The 14973-nt window shown below is 40.3% G+C and overlaps 1 protein-coding gene across 9 annotated transcripts in view; it reads right to left on the bottom strand.

The window, feature by feature from the left end:
- The window catches only part of LOC127580822 (metabotropic glutamate receptor 4-like), a 903581-nt gene that overhangs the window by 870911 nt on the left and 17697 nt on the right, over positions 1–14973 (bottom strand). Inside the window, exon 1 of one of the 9 annotated variants that reach the window (XM_052034739.1) lies at positions 14291–14412. The exons of the other annotated variants lie outside the window; for them this stretch is intronic. The gene's annotated coding sequence lies outside the window, so the exon portion shown is untranslated. Of the gene's footprint in view, positions 1–14290; positions 14413–14973 lie in introns of those variants that run through there. 9 annotated transcript variants of the gene reach the window in all.

Here is a 14973-nt window from a genome sequence, read left to right as displayed (position 1 = left end):
TCACAACATTGGAATTGGCACTGCTGGGCAGGATTCACATTAGTGCAGTTGACATTTCTCTGTTGTCATTCATGCGTGTGATAATGTCATCAATATGCATGATGCTCATCGCTGCCTTTCTGACAAAAACTGGAACAGTAGTACCTAATCTCTGACAATTATTCATAACGTGCACTAAAATAAGGAGCAAACCCCATAGCAAGTTAGCTAAGAGATGTTAATTAGAGAATCCTAACAGGGACATCCTTGTGCTGCTGCCTGCACGTGCCTGGCTGAGCCTGCAACAGTGTGCATATTTGTTACATCATTACTGGGTCTCCCAGTCCTTATACAGCCTTTCAAAACTGTACTGCACAGGTAAACTGCCTAAATAATGAGTCTGTATCTCAATGGCACAAAGCCACTTACAGCAGGAGAGTTGATCTGAGAGAAAGATTGTGGCAGGGGAATATGGCCACACATTCCACCTCTCCATGTTTTTCCTCATCACACTCCACCTCTGCAGGTTTTCCCTCATCTCCATGGCAACTGGGAGCTTGTCATCATGGAGAATCTCTGGGCTGGGGAGGAGAGTGTAGCCAAACAAGTAGAGGAGGAGACAGCAATTTCCATCACATTCCAAAGGATTTGATGTGAGAGCCTGTAGGATCAGGGTGGTCTTGAAAAACATGGAGCAGGTGCAGCCAATCCCCAGCAATGGCCCACTCTCACCATGTCAGCCAGGGTGTAGTCCCGAGCCCCACATCTCAGAGCTGAATGACTCCCTCACTCAGCCCAGCACATTCAACACGAACCCTCACAGGCAGCCTTTTCACACCTAGCTAGTGGGTGATCCATTGCTGGATTTTCATTCAGTTCTTTGCACAGCCAGTCAGAGATGCATTTATCAAAAAGTAATTGTATGATTACCCCAATTAGCAATGATTCTATGAGCACTCTCATTCCTGGGAACGTATCCTCAACGCTAACTAAGATACCAGTGTAGGTTTTCCCAAATTCACAATATTTTTGGTGAGGGGAGGGAGGAGTCCCCCGACTGAGCCTTAGTGCTGAACCCAAAACCCATTTAGGCTGCCATACAGGAGGATATTCAATAACATCTGGGCAGCAAAGTCCAAACATTTTTACCAGGAACATAAACCATTATTACCTTTTAAACTGTCTTCTGAAAGAAGCTAACTCCCAGGGTTTGCAATCTGTCAAGGAAAATTTGACAAAATATTTAATTTTTAATCAAAAAACTATTCAAGTGAGGTTTGCATTTGTTTTTAGTACGACTTTATTATGGCCCCTACGCTATCTATTATTATATTCACAAAATGAATGCCTTAATAGGTGCAACTTTTTCTTTATTTGTCACCCTTTCTAGAGCAATCCATTGTAGGAAAATAGAAGTTATCAATTTCTTCTCATGTACCTTTGGCAGTTTTTGAAATTACCTCAAATAGAAAGGAAAAGTGCAGTACGGGAGGTCCATAACAGGCACCTAATACACTACAGCACCATTTAACACTTAGCATTAAAATCAGTCCTGTGAACTCTCGTCTACATCATAATCTTTGTGTCCTTCCATTCTAACTTCAGATTTTTCAAAATTCCTTGCCCTTGATCCAAAGACTTCATACTATTGCTATCTGTTCCAGGGTCCTACAACCTTGTCATTCTTTTAAAGATATTTCTCTTCTCCATTGATGTTCAAGATCTTTTATTCCTCCCACTCTTTCAGCCCTTTATGAATGTCAGGGAAGAGAAAATAGGAGAGAAAGACCATCTTTCATTTCTACAGTGAGCATTAAGGAATGCTTAGAAAATCAGGAAAGAATTGATTTCCATAACGTAATAAGAATTCTTCTGGTCACTCCAAACTGCATCATCAATATGCTCCTGAGGACTTTGTCTGAATTTCTAGAATTTTTTTTTTAAAACAGCCTTGAGAAAGGGAAAAATGAGTTTCAATGGAAATAAGTAGGAAGTAATACATTCTAGTGGGAAGTAAAGGAGATCACATATTTATAGGAATATTCATGTCTAAATGGGTACGCAAACATAGGGGTTAACAAATCATTAAAAGTAGTGGCACACTAAAATCCATATAAAATGCAGTTACTTGTCTCACAACCCACAAATTCTTTTACCAGGGAGGACAAACATGAGGATACCGCTATCCGCAGGTTCCTCCCCAAGTCACATACCATTTCAAATTGGAAATGTGTCCTATTCCTTCATAGTCACTGGATCTACATCTACCAGCACTCAGAGCACCTTCACAAGAAGGTCTGCAGTGGTTCAAGAAACTGAATTACCACCAGCTTTTCAAGGCAACAAATTCTGGTCTTACTGGGGATTCCCAGATGACAAAAAATGAATAATTAAAAAAGAAGTTAATAAGGCATTTGATCAGCTTTTCTGGCAGGAGAGAATTGGGCTGTAGTCTAATGCATCCCTGGAGCCACAATAATGAATTATTCTCATGTGCAGGTGAGCACACAACCAAGAGCCATAACTTTTAAGATAAATACAAATGAATAAATCATGAATTCAAAATAAACACCTCTACCCAAAGAAATGTCAGAATCTGGAACTCTATCAAGTTGAGATAAATGGAATTAGTGCAATCAAGGGAACCTCAAATTGTAGGAGAAAATTAATTAATTAATATGTTGATGGGGTTAGATAAAAAGGAGTAGAAAGCTCATGTAGAGTATGGATATTAGCACAGGCACGTTGGGCCAAATGGCCTTTGTGATATAAATATTTTGTAATGAACAGTAAATACATTTATGGTTTCCAGCAACAGGCAGTCTAATTCTAATTTGAAGTCTTGAGATAAGGTAGAGTTGGTAATATTGGTGCAGAGACAAAACCTGACCTTTAGATTAAAAGGTAATTCTTGTGAGAGCCTCTGTAGAATAATGAAAATAACATTTATTTAAAAAAAGGCAAATATTAAGATCCAGTGTGAAAAACAATTTGGATGCCTTGACAAATATGATCAAAGTAGTTTTGTAATAAAATTAGAGTATTTAATTCTGCCTAAACAATAGTTATTACCTGATATAACATCTTGTAAATTTTGACAAAACAAGAGTTATCTTCAAAGATGAAGAGGAAATATTTATTATGTGAATCCTGTATTGTGGCTTCAGTTTCAGTAGAAGTTGGTGAAATTGCTTGAAATCTAGATTAGTTGATAGACTGGTAAATGCCCTGCATTTTTTTTTATTAGTATGAATGAATAATTGCCATAAATAATTTGCATTTATATAGCATCTTAAGATATGCTCAAGGCATTCTCGGTTGCTCTTCATCTAATTATTACTTATGAATTACATTTACAGTTCCTCTATGAATGGAACAAGAACATAACAAGATTCCTTCACCAGAAGTTTGATAAATAATATGGCTCAGAGAACCATGGAGCAATATCATTGACTTACATTGTCCTGACTGGCATTGGTTTATTATTGTCACTTGTACCGAGGTACAGCGAAAAACTTGTCTTACAAACCAATCATACAGGTCAATTCATTACACAGTGCAGTTACATTGAGTTAGTACAAAGTGCATTGATGTAGTACAGGTAAAAACAGTAACAGTACAGAGTAAAGTGTCACAGCTACAGAGAAAGTGCAGTGCAATAAGGTGCAAGGTCACAACAAGGTAGATCGTGAAGTCATAGTCCATCTCATTGTATAAGGGAACCGTTCAATAGTCTTATCACAGTGGAGTAGAAGCTGTCCTTAAGTCTGGTGGTATGTGCCCTCAGGCACCTGTATCTTCTACCCGATGGAAGAGAGAATGTCCCGGGTGGGTGGGGTCTTTGATTATGCTGGCCGCTACACCAAGACAACGAGAGGTAAAGACAGAGTCCAGGGAGGGAAGGCTGGTGTCCGTGATGCACTGGGCTGTGTCCACAACTCTCTGCAGCTTCTTGCAGTCCTGGGCAGAGCAGTTACCATACCAAGCCATGATACATCCAGATAGGATGCTTTCATTGGTGCATCGGTAAAAGTTGGTGAGAGTCAAAGGGGACAAACCAAATTTCTTTAGCCTCCTGAGGAAGTAGAGGCGCTGGTGAGCTTTGTTGGCTGTGGCATCTACATGATTTGACCAGGACAGGCTGTTGGTAATGTTCACACCCAGGAACTTAAAGCTCTCAACCCTCTTGACCTCAGCACCATTGAGGTAGACAGGTGAATGTACACCGCCCCCTTTCCTGAAGTCAATGACCAGCTCTTTTGTTTTGTTGACATTGAGGGAAAGGTTGTTGTCATGACACCATGTCACTAAGCTCTCTATCTCCTTCCTGTACTCAGACTCATCGCTGTTTGAGATATGGACTACAATGGTGGTATCATCTGCAAACTTGTAGATGGAGTTAAAGCAGAATCTGGCCACACTGTCATGAGTGTATAGGGAGTAGAGTAGAGGGCTGAGGACACAGCCTTGTGGGGCACCGGTGTTGAGTATAATCGTGCCAGAGGTATTGCTGCCTATCCTCACTGATTGCGGTCTGTTTGTTAGAAAGTCAAGGATCCAGTTTCAGAGGGAGGTGTTGAGTCCTAGGTCTTGGAGTTTGGTGATAAGCCTACTTGGAATTATTGTATTGAAGGCAGAGCTGTAGTCAATAAACAATAGTCTAACGTATGTGTCTTTACTGTCCAGATGCTCCAGAGCTGAGTGTAGGGCCAGGGAGATGGCAATTGCTGTAGATCTGTTTCGGTGGTAGGTGAATTGCAGTGGGTCCAGGTTGTCTGGGAGGCTGGAGTTGATGCGTGCCATGACCAACCTCTCAAAGCACTTCATGATGGTGGATGTCAGAGCCACTGGTCGGTAGTCATTGAGGCATGTTACCTTGCTTTTCTTTGGTACCAGGATGATAGTGGTCTTCTTAGTGGTAGCTATACTGTCATTTGGAGAGAGGCGACAGAAATTCCAAAACCAATAGAACCTATCCAATTTAACCAGAAAATTGGATGGTCTCTGATACAAGCACGACTTCTTCCTAACCCAAATTTTCTGTATTTACTGGATCCAGATTTCGGAGGAAAATGTCTCTCTGAATCGCCTCTCTTTGATGGCATACTTGTTACAGGGATACCTGCATTTCTTTCACATTCATCTTTCCTTTGTTTTGGGCTCAAAAAAATAACGTCTTGCCAGCTCTCTAACACTTGATGTTTGCTAAGATTTTGTTTTGTTTTGAAGAAGCAAGTCGGCATTTGAACTTGCAGGGCTCTCAGCTGCAATTTACACAGCAAATATTGACACATAATCAATGCTAAATGCAAACTGAGCTGATGTAATCAGGCATTAATGTATTTGGTAACTCTCGGCTGTTGGCTTACTGAGACATGATGAGCTGCAATAATGCAATAACGTGACAAGATGAGAAAGTGTTTTCATGGCAGAAACAGAAGCATTCTCAGAGCACAGTATGGCCTTGAACGAAACAAGTGAAAACCTACTATTCATTTTAAACCAAATTCGCAACATTGACTTGATTATAGGAATAAAGGTAGAAATCAACACAAATTTGGAATTATTCCTGATGGTTTTTAATCTTTGATTTTTTTTAAATAACCTATACCGGACAAAATTTTCCATAAAGTGTTTAATTAATGCATTTAAAATATATTTCCACCCCCTATGTTTTGTCAGAATTATTAGCCTGAATCCACTTTCCATTTGATTTGAAAGATGAAAAGTTTATGGCCAGAAACTTGCAGAGTGCAGTTAAAGGCATCCTTTATGAGTGTTGAGCAGCACACCAATGGCCCACTCAGGGGCTGCCACAGCAAGCTTCAGGAGCACCCACGGACTAGTGCATGCTGCAGAGCCCTCAAAAGGAAAATATGGCCTCTGGCCAGAAGTTTGGGGAGACTCTTGGTGGCGCTATATGGAGTAGGTCACACCTTGGCACTGCTCCATTTCCTTTTATAATTGGACTCCGTGAAAACATCAAAAATGGTAATCCTACTGAATTATTTTCCAAATTTTTGATGGATGTGTTTCACTCTGAAGTTTTTGCTGCCCGCCCTATACTCGACCGTGCACATCGAGCTTTAAGACCCAAACCTCCCAAAAAGCTAAAACCGTGACCAGTAATATTGCGATTCCACTATGCAAATACTAAAGGGCATTTAATTCAGATTGCTCATCGGAAAGGAATTATTCAACACCAAGATCTTAAGTTCCCCTTGGTTGAAGATTACAGTCTAGAAATTATGAAAGAGATTGCTCTTTAAACCAATCATGTTGCAGCTCTATCAAAGGAAATTTCAACCTGCGCTGCAACTTCCAGCCCGCTTAAGGGTTGTTCTCCCTGACAAATCACATAAATCGCTTAGATCCGTGGACAGAGCTAAACAAAAAGTTTGAGGATTTTGCCAATTCAGGGGATCATCTGGTTTGGGAAGCCAGGGGAAGGGAGTTTTGAGGTTTGTGGGCAAGAGCCAGGAATTATGACAACCACTGGAAATCTGAATCTAGGCCAATTAATGGTGACAAATTGTGAGGGCCAGGGACAATTGGAAGAGGTAAGAATAGGGGCAAAAGATTGAAGATAAACATTAGATCACATTAGTTGGGTGCTTGTTTCAGGAATGCCAAACAGGCACTATCGGGATAACAGTAAGAGGACCAACAAGTATTGGATGCACAACGGATGCAGAAATCATTGTTATCATGTTTCACTGTTGAAAGAATTATCATCAACTGCATGGCACTGAAATATACAGAGTAGGTCTACGAGTTTCTCTTGGAAGTCCAAAGACAGGGTCACTCAGTATACAAACAAAAGTATGACACTTTGTCCATCAAGTTACATCCACACCATCACCACCAAACCCACAGGACATTAATTTCATCTCATAGCCAAGAGCCAAAGGCAGTCATCAGATGTGTGTAACTGATGTACTTGCAGGTCAAAGTAAAGGGCAGAGGCTCAGTGAGTTAATGTTCCGTGAGCCAGGCAGATAACAAGATTCAGTCACAGGTCTATTTCCTTCACCATCAAGAAAGAAATCAAGATTCAAATTTATATTTCACAATTGATGTGAAGCAGAAAGAAACTGGATACAACACTAAAAGTTTCTTTACAAATTTGTAATGCTTCTTTACAAATTTATTTTCAATTGGGTAAAAACAATTTTTAGGCCCTTGCAAAATCAAATCACTTCCAAGTTCATCTTGAAAGCACAATTTCCCACCACTCCTTATCATGGCATCACTTAAGGGAAAGTATTGCCTACTTCAAGAAGCAGAGCTGATTGGGGCAGCTTTGCCTTTGAGTGATGGGTCAGAGATAGGAGCAAGTACCATACATGCGTGGCAGATAATGGAAAGTGGGCAATCAGGGCCAGGATCAGAGCAAGTCAAGCTGCTCCCTAAACCTCGATCCACCACCCCACAATGACTGTCCCCTACCAAAAGTGGGGAGCTTTCACCAACAACATTGGAACCATCAATGGCACACCCTCCACGGTAGATCAGCCCTGGAAAACCTTTCATCTGACATTAGAATAGCTGTCCTTCCTACAGCATATGGGCACTTTAGTGTTGCAGCAGCAATGCCAAACATGTTGCAAGCTGATTAGTGCAGGTCCAGCAGCCTCCACGTCTCTATGCATCATACAAATGCAGGACTATGATCGAATGTCCCACTGTGTGGAAATGCTGATGACCATTAGCAATCTTTTTTCCATTTAAAAATTACCCTGTCACACCCAAAAGCCATGTGTCACATAAAATAATTTTTTTTTAAAAAGTGAATAACAAAAGTACTACACTGAGAGAGATCCTTACAAACCTTTCACGTAAATATGCACCCCTCCCAGGAAGGATGTGGAGACTGTGGAAAGGGTGCAGAAGAGGTTTACCAGGATGCTGCCTGGATTTGAGGGTATGAGCTAAAAGGTTGGACAAACTTGGATTGTTCTCCCTTGAGTGTCAGAGGCTGTGGGGAGACCTGATTAGAGGTTTTTTTTTTAAATTATGAGTGGTATAGATAGGGGAGACAGTCAGAATATTTTCCCCATTGTAGAAATGTCAAACACCAGAGGTCATGCTTTTAAGGCTGAATGGGGGAAGATTAAAGGCAACATGAGGGGAACATTTCTCACATAAAAAGTGATAGGTGCCTGGAAAGGGTTACTAGGGGTAGTAGTGGAAGCAGGCAGTTTGGTGGAGTTTACAAGGCTTTTTAAGATGGACACATAAAGGGAATGGAGGGATATGGATGATACACAGGAAGAGGACATTCAGTAGAAATTGATGTCTAGATCAGCACAACATCATGGGTCAAATGGCCTGTCCAGTGCTGTACTGTTCTATGTTGATAGATCTTGAATAATATAACTTTTGAATCATTGGGACCAATGCCATAAAATGTTTTTTTTTTTGAGTTGCCTTTTCCACTGTTTCTTCTCGAACGTGAGGCTAAACAGTGATTGACTCTTGTTTCTGCTTTCCATGTAGTCTACTGCAATTAGTCGCCATCTTCAAATTAAATTTTAGCAATTTCCCAGCTGAGTTTATTTCCATCCAGCAAGGACACGAATATAAATCTCTGTTGAGGTAGTTTACGTTTTGCTTGCTTTGTTTTTCCAATCACAGTGGTTGCTCACTTGAGTGTTTCCTTGGCTTTGTGTCAATGTTATTTGGCAGTTATTTTCTGAATTCATTCTGCTTATTAGGGGCTTGGAATGTTCTACTTCGTTTTGTGTGCCATTCCCTTACAGTTTTATTTTGTTCTGCGAAAGAATGAGTGTTCAGCACATCATTGACAACATTTCCCAGTAAAAAAAATCCATTGTGCACTTTTTTTGTAATTATTTAAAATTGTCACCATTGAGCAAATTTGAAATCCATATCCATTCTGATGCAACTGTAAATATGGTTGATTTTCTGCAACTACAGTTTTTTGTCTTATGGTGCTGTATTTTGTGCTTCCAACTAATTGTTCAGGATCAGTTTTATGTTCCAAACAAGCATCATTTCCTTTATAAAAGTAATTGAACTTTTATGGATTGAACAGTTAGACCCAGCTACACATCCACTTTGCATACATCATAAATCCAATATATGTTTTACAAGTTGGCAGTAATAACACTACAGAGCAGAAAATACTCTGTAGATCATATGAAACATTGGTTGAAATATTTATACAAGTCACTCCTTCAAACATTCATACTCAAAAAGTTAAAAACTTTGAACTTGAAGACCATAATTTCCAACTTTAATATTGGGGCCTAAATTTGATCCTGACTAATCAATAAGCTCAAAATTATTCAGATTCACCTGTATGCCAGTGGATGGAGACCACAAAAATATTTTGAGCTTGTGGGGGGGAGGGGGGCATACTACAGAAACATTAAACTATTAAAGAGAAAACTTGCAAGTGTAGGTCATCAATTTGAGCAGCAATGCCTCTACATCCTAAATAGCCAGACTTTATTACTGCCAGTCTCACTGGTAGTAATAATTATTGCACTGTTAGCTATGCTTTCATGAAAAACTGTGTGGTTGGGGAAGAAAAAGAAAACCAAGATTCACAACAATGAGACATGAAAAATATCCAGTCATTTTCTCAGATCCTTTGCATGTAGCATGCAAATTAAAGATTTTACAAGACAATACTAATGAAAAAGACTACAGTTTCTAACAATTAACAACTATCTGCTCAATGTAATTTGGATTGTACACATTGGTTTTGGTGACAAAATGATTTTTTGATGAAAGGTGCATGCTCTGCTTTATTACCGTGCACAAGTCAGCAATAGTCCTTTTAAAAAGTCAAATCTTCTCAATATTTACATCAATATTAATAAAATTGTACATGCCCCATTCCCATATTTGGATTTTTCATTAATTCCAGGTACTGTTAATGGTATCCAGTAATTCTGTCAAGTAATATTTTACTTCCTTGTATTAGTAAGCACTGACATCAGCTAAATTCAAACCAATTTGAGGTACTGGCAGATTTCAAATCATACTTATTGCTAATATACAATTCCACTGTGTAATGAATGCACATTCAGCTAGAGTTGCACTAGGTTGGAAAGTTAAGACAATTCCTTTCAGCGAGAGTTACAGGGGTACATAAATTAATGTTAATCATCAGTCATCGTATCTAGATAAGATGTCTTTATTAGTCACATGTACATCGAAACACACAGTGAAATGCACCTTTTGCATAGAGTGTTCTGGGGGCAGCCTGCAAGCGTCGCCACACTTCTGGCACCAACATAGCATGTCCACGACTTCCTAACCCCTATGTCTTTAGAATGTGGGAGGAAACCCGAGCAGCCAGAGGAAACCCACACAGACATGGGGAGAACATACAAACTCCTTACAGACAGCAGCCGTAATTGAACCTGGGTTGCTGGCACTGTAATAGTGTTAGGTTAACCGCTACACTACCATGCCTGCCTAACTGGTTAAAATGTAGTGTTAAATTTTGTTTAGACATATTCTTTATTTTGAAAGCATGATTTGAAATCCTTGTCAACAGATACAAAATGTAGGTAATAAAATGTGTAATAGAAACAATTAACCATACAAATAATGAGAAAATAAAATTAAAGTCCAAGATATCAATTAAAAATGCTGCTCAATATGAACATGATCTCTTGCATAAATCAACTGCAGGCTATAATATTTGCATTCTCACCTTGTGGTTTTAAAGCAACCAGAGAATACTCCTACAGTGTTGTGTTGTTATGTAGTTATAATAAAGAACTACAGTTCCCAGTAGGCAATGCAAGGGGTCACATGGGGGAACAGGAAGCAGCTGGAAAGAGCGGGAAAAGCAGCCAGTTTGTGCACTGTTGTTTTAATAAATGTTCAGATGTTAAACCCACAACAAGTTTGTCTCGTGATGAAGAACATATATAACAGTGCCAAAGGACTTAGAATATTGGGAAAATAGGAGGATTGGGGTTGTCTTAGAGAATCAGGACATTGAAGCCTGACGGCCTTCACACTTTGGAGCACTGGAGGGTTTGGGGGGTTACTTTGGACACTGAGATAAGAGGTGGTTCAGTGGAACTCGGAATATCAGGATTTTGAAGGATCAGAGCCACGGTCTTGGAACATCGGGATATTGAAGGGCTGGGGTTGCCTTTAAACACTGAGAGTCAAGAGGCTTGAAACAAAATATTGGAGCTTTGTGTGGGTTTTCCAACATTGGGATATTAGAGAGTCCAAGTGATTGGAACATTGGCAAAGTCAGAGGCCATGGAACATTGTATGTCGGAGGATTGGAGGGCTCAAAATATTGGGAGAGCAGTGTCAAAGAGCCAGGAATATCAGGGGATTGGAGGGTTGGGGAGCCTGCAATGTCGGGGGATTGGAGTGTTACAAAGCCTAGAATATCTTGGGATCAGAAGCTGCTGGAGGTTCAGAGTGGCCTTGCAACCAGTGGACTCTGGATTTGCTTTACTGGAAGTGGGGGAAATCATGTGATAGGAGAACCCCAGGATCAAAGGTCATAATGGATCCTGCCTTGCAGGAGTCCCAATACAGTGCTGAATTAATTTCCACAGAGTACCCAATGTCAGTTCTCCAAAGTCAACTTGGTATAGTTTTCCCCAGCAATGTTGCACAAGGAATGACATCACCCCATGCTTGGCTGGTGCAAATATTGTACCAGGTGAACAAAGGCAAATCTCTCCTGGAGGAGCCAGATCAATTTCCAAAGTACCTATGTTGACAGGGTCAGATGGTTATACAGTAGAGTCAGTCTGAAGCCCACATGCCCAGAAATTCAAGAGGTTCAATAATCAGGCATGCCATAGGACAGAGACAGAATAAATGCTAATAAGTGAGAAGTCTGAGTAAAACAAAGAGTTAAAATGGGAAATATTGTGATGTGTCAAGAGGACTTGCTTATCTACACACATGCAGTCAGCTGGTTTTAACAACATCAACATGGACAGATAAGTTTCGAACTTTGTATTTTCTCACCTCAATTGTAACCCCATACCATAGAACCATAGAAAACTACAGCACAGAAAACAGGCCATTTGGCCCTTCTAGTCTGTGCTGAAACATTATTCTGCTAGTCCCATTTACCTGCCCCCAGCCCATACCCCTCCAGACCTCTCTCGTCCATGTATCTATCCAATTTACCCTTAAAAGTTAAGAGCGAGCCTGCATTTACCACATCAGATGGCAGCCCATTCCACACTCCCACCACTCTTTGAGTGACGTTCCCTCTAATGTTCCCCCTAAACCTTTCCCCTTTCACCCTAAAGCCATGTCCTCTCGTACTTATCTCTCCTAATCTAGGTGGAAAGAGCCGACTTACATTAACCCTGTCTATGCCCCATTGTGAAAATGCAATTCCTTTGAAACTGGCTTCCCTCTTGAAACCCCATTGAACTGAAACCCTATTGTGTTGGCATGTAACCTCATTCGAACTACTGAAATTGTGTTTGGTCATATGGAATGTATTTCAAAATTGTGAAATTTGTCGCATTAAAATTTTATCTAACAGCTGGCAGATATGCCAGACAAGAGGGGAAAGAACTGCTTGCTCATATTGGGTTGGGGGAGGAGGAAGTGTAAAACTTAGTGTTGGATCAAAGGGAAGTTGCAATTATAATCATTGCTTGCAAGTTGTTTTTTTTTACCTTTAAAGCAAGTTCTCTTGGCCATGAATGTCAGTCACTGGAAGTTGTGCCTCAGATTTTTGGCAGATGAGCCCAAAGATGGTTTTGAATATCAGAGCTCAGCTCAGAGAGAGAAAAAGGGCATCACACAGTCAGTTGTCATATTGAGGTCCCAGTTATTTCTCAACCTCAAGGTATTTTAAACACAGAAAAGGGAATTCTTGTTTTGCTCCTCATGACTTCTGTACAACCAGTGGCAAGTCAATTACTGGCCCATTGTAAATGCAAGGATTCAGGAGAGAACACCTGTCTTTCAAGAAGGATGAAAGACAATTTTCCATAACATAATATTGAGAAGAAAACTATTATGCAATTTAGTTTCCAGGTACATTTCTTTACTTAATTCTCAATGTGCTCTGCTTCCAAATTGTGACCAACACATCTAATCATTTAAGGATCCCATTATGAGTACCATCTTTCTTGCACAACTGTGCATCTTGGGCTGAGAATACACCATAGTGCATTGCTGACAGCTGTTATCCGGTATCAGCGTGGATCATGGCAATGCAAGTAGCAATCCAGAATGAAAAGGCACAAAGGTATTGCATTACAAAGCACAAGGTGATCATCCAGTCACATCTGGTTTTGTGTCTTGCTCATTCCCCTGTGCCAGCTTCTAACATACATGGAAAATTGGGGGAACTAATTTTACAATATCATGGGATCTCATATCCGAAACGTGTTAATTCTTAAGGAGCCTAATATTCATTTACTTTGCAGTTTAATTGCAAAAGGCAACTGAATAAATGACAGTTATTTATTATGAAATGATGCATGCCTCCTGAGCAATCATATTCTAGCTTCAGTATGAGGTTTCAACAACACAGCAAGTTTAACTTTTTTTTATTCATTTAATGAACCTGGTACTGACGATCCCGACTTACCCCGGTGAAGGTGGTGGTGAACCGCTTTCTTGAAAAGCCCGTGATGAAGATACTCCCATAATACCATCAGGATAAGTGTTCCAGTACCCATACCCAGGAATGATGATACATTTCCAAATCAGCAATGACTATTTTGGAGGCATCCTGCAGGTGGTGCTGATCTCAGGAACCTGTTGCCCTTGTCCTTAAATTTTGGGGGTTGGGGGGGGGGGGGGGGTGGTGATATTGAAGCCTTGCTGAATTTCTGTAGTGTACCACATAGATGGTATATTAACTGTAGACATGATGTGCCAGTGGGTAGCCATCAAGGAGCTTCTTTGTCCTAGTGCATGAAATACATGCATCTAGTGTATTTATTATTTCAAACAAGTAAGACCTATACTCTAATCAGCCTTGTAGGAGGTGGAAAAGTTTGGGGAAATCAGAAAACACTTCACTCACTGCTGAGTGAACATAACATTTATCCTGCACGAAGCTATAACACCTACATGGCTGGCCCAGTTACATTTTTGGTCAATGGTGACTCCCATTCCCACCCAAGATTATTGATAGTGGGAGACTCAGTGATGGTAGTATCAATAGAGCTCAAGGGAAGGTGGTTCGACCCTCTCTTGTTAGAGATGGCCATTGCCTGACATTTCAGTGAAATAAATGCTGTTGTTTGCTACTTTTAAGCCTATCCCTGATTTTTATCAATGTCTCAATGCATAAGAGCACAGACTGTCTCAATACCTGAGGAGCTGGACAATCAGTGAACATTTCTAGTTCTGACCTCATGGTAGAAGGCATGAAGAAGATGCTTGAGTCACTGCCAAAAAGAATTTCTGGGACTCAGATGAATAATGTCCACCAACTGCAACCATCATATTTTGTCCTGCAGAAAATCAAAAATATTCCCTTTGATTCCCATGAATTCAATGGCATGATTCAATGAGATGCAAACTGTGATATGTCTCCAGCACAAAGTTGGAACAGGTACAAGGCATAAAAATTTGCCAAGACTTTTACCTTGACTTCCTCTGGCAAAGCAGTTCCATCCCCTGTTCAATGGCTACTGGTGGGGCTCCAAGACATGGCAGATAACCACAAGGATCTCCTTGAAGACGAGTCTCCTCAAGCATTATCAAGTTAATCCAGAATAATGACAAAAAAAAGACACATTATGTACAGAGTTTCCTACTCAGCATCTTTTTGCTCCTCCTCCTACACCATTGCTGCTCTCCACTCTTTGCCACTCTCCCATTCCTACTTCTACTCTTCATTGTGAAGGCCCTCTCAGTTATGCTGAAGGTTTGGATGTACAACAACTAAAACCCCCATATTGGGTGAAAGCTTATGTACAGCGCAACAATCCTTGTCTTCTTATTCTCCAAAATAGTCAAGCAATAAAAATAAACCAGACATTCACAGCCAAC

This window comes from Pristis pectinata, chromosome 20 (genome assembly GCF_009764475.1).
Source record: "Pristis pectinata isolate sPriPec2 chromosome 20, sPriPec2.1.pri, whole genome shotgun sequence".
NCBI classification, from domain to species: Eukaryota; Metazoa; Chordata; class Chondrichthyes; order Rhinopristiformes; family Pristidae; genus Pristis; species Pristis pectinata.
Note: the sequence above shows the minus strand (reverse complement) of the source record. Positions and strands in the feature narration are given on the sequence as shown.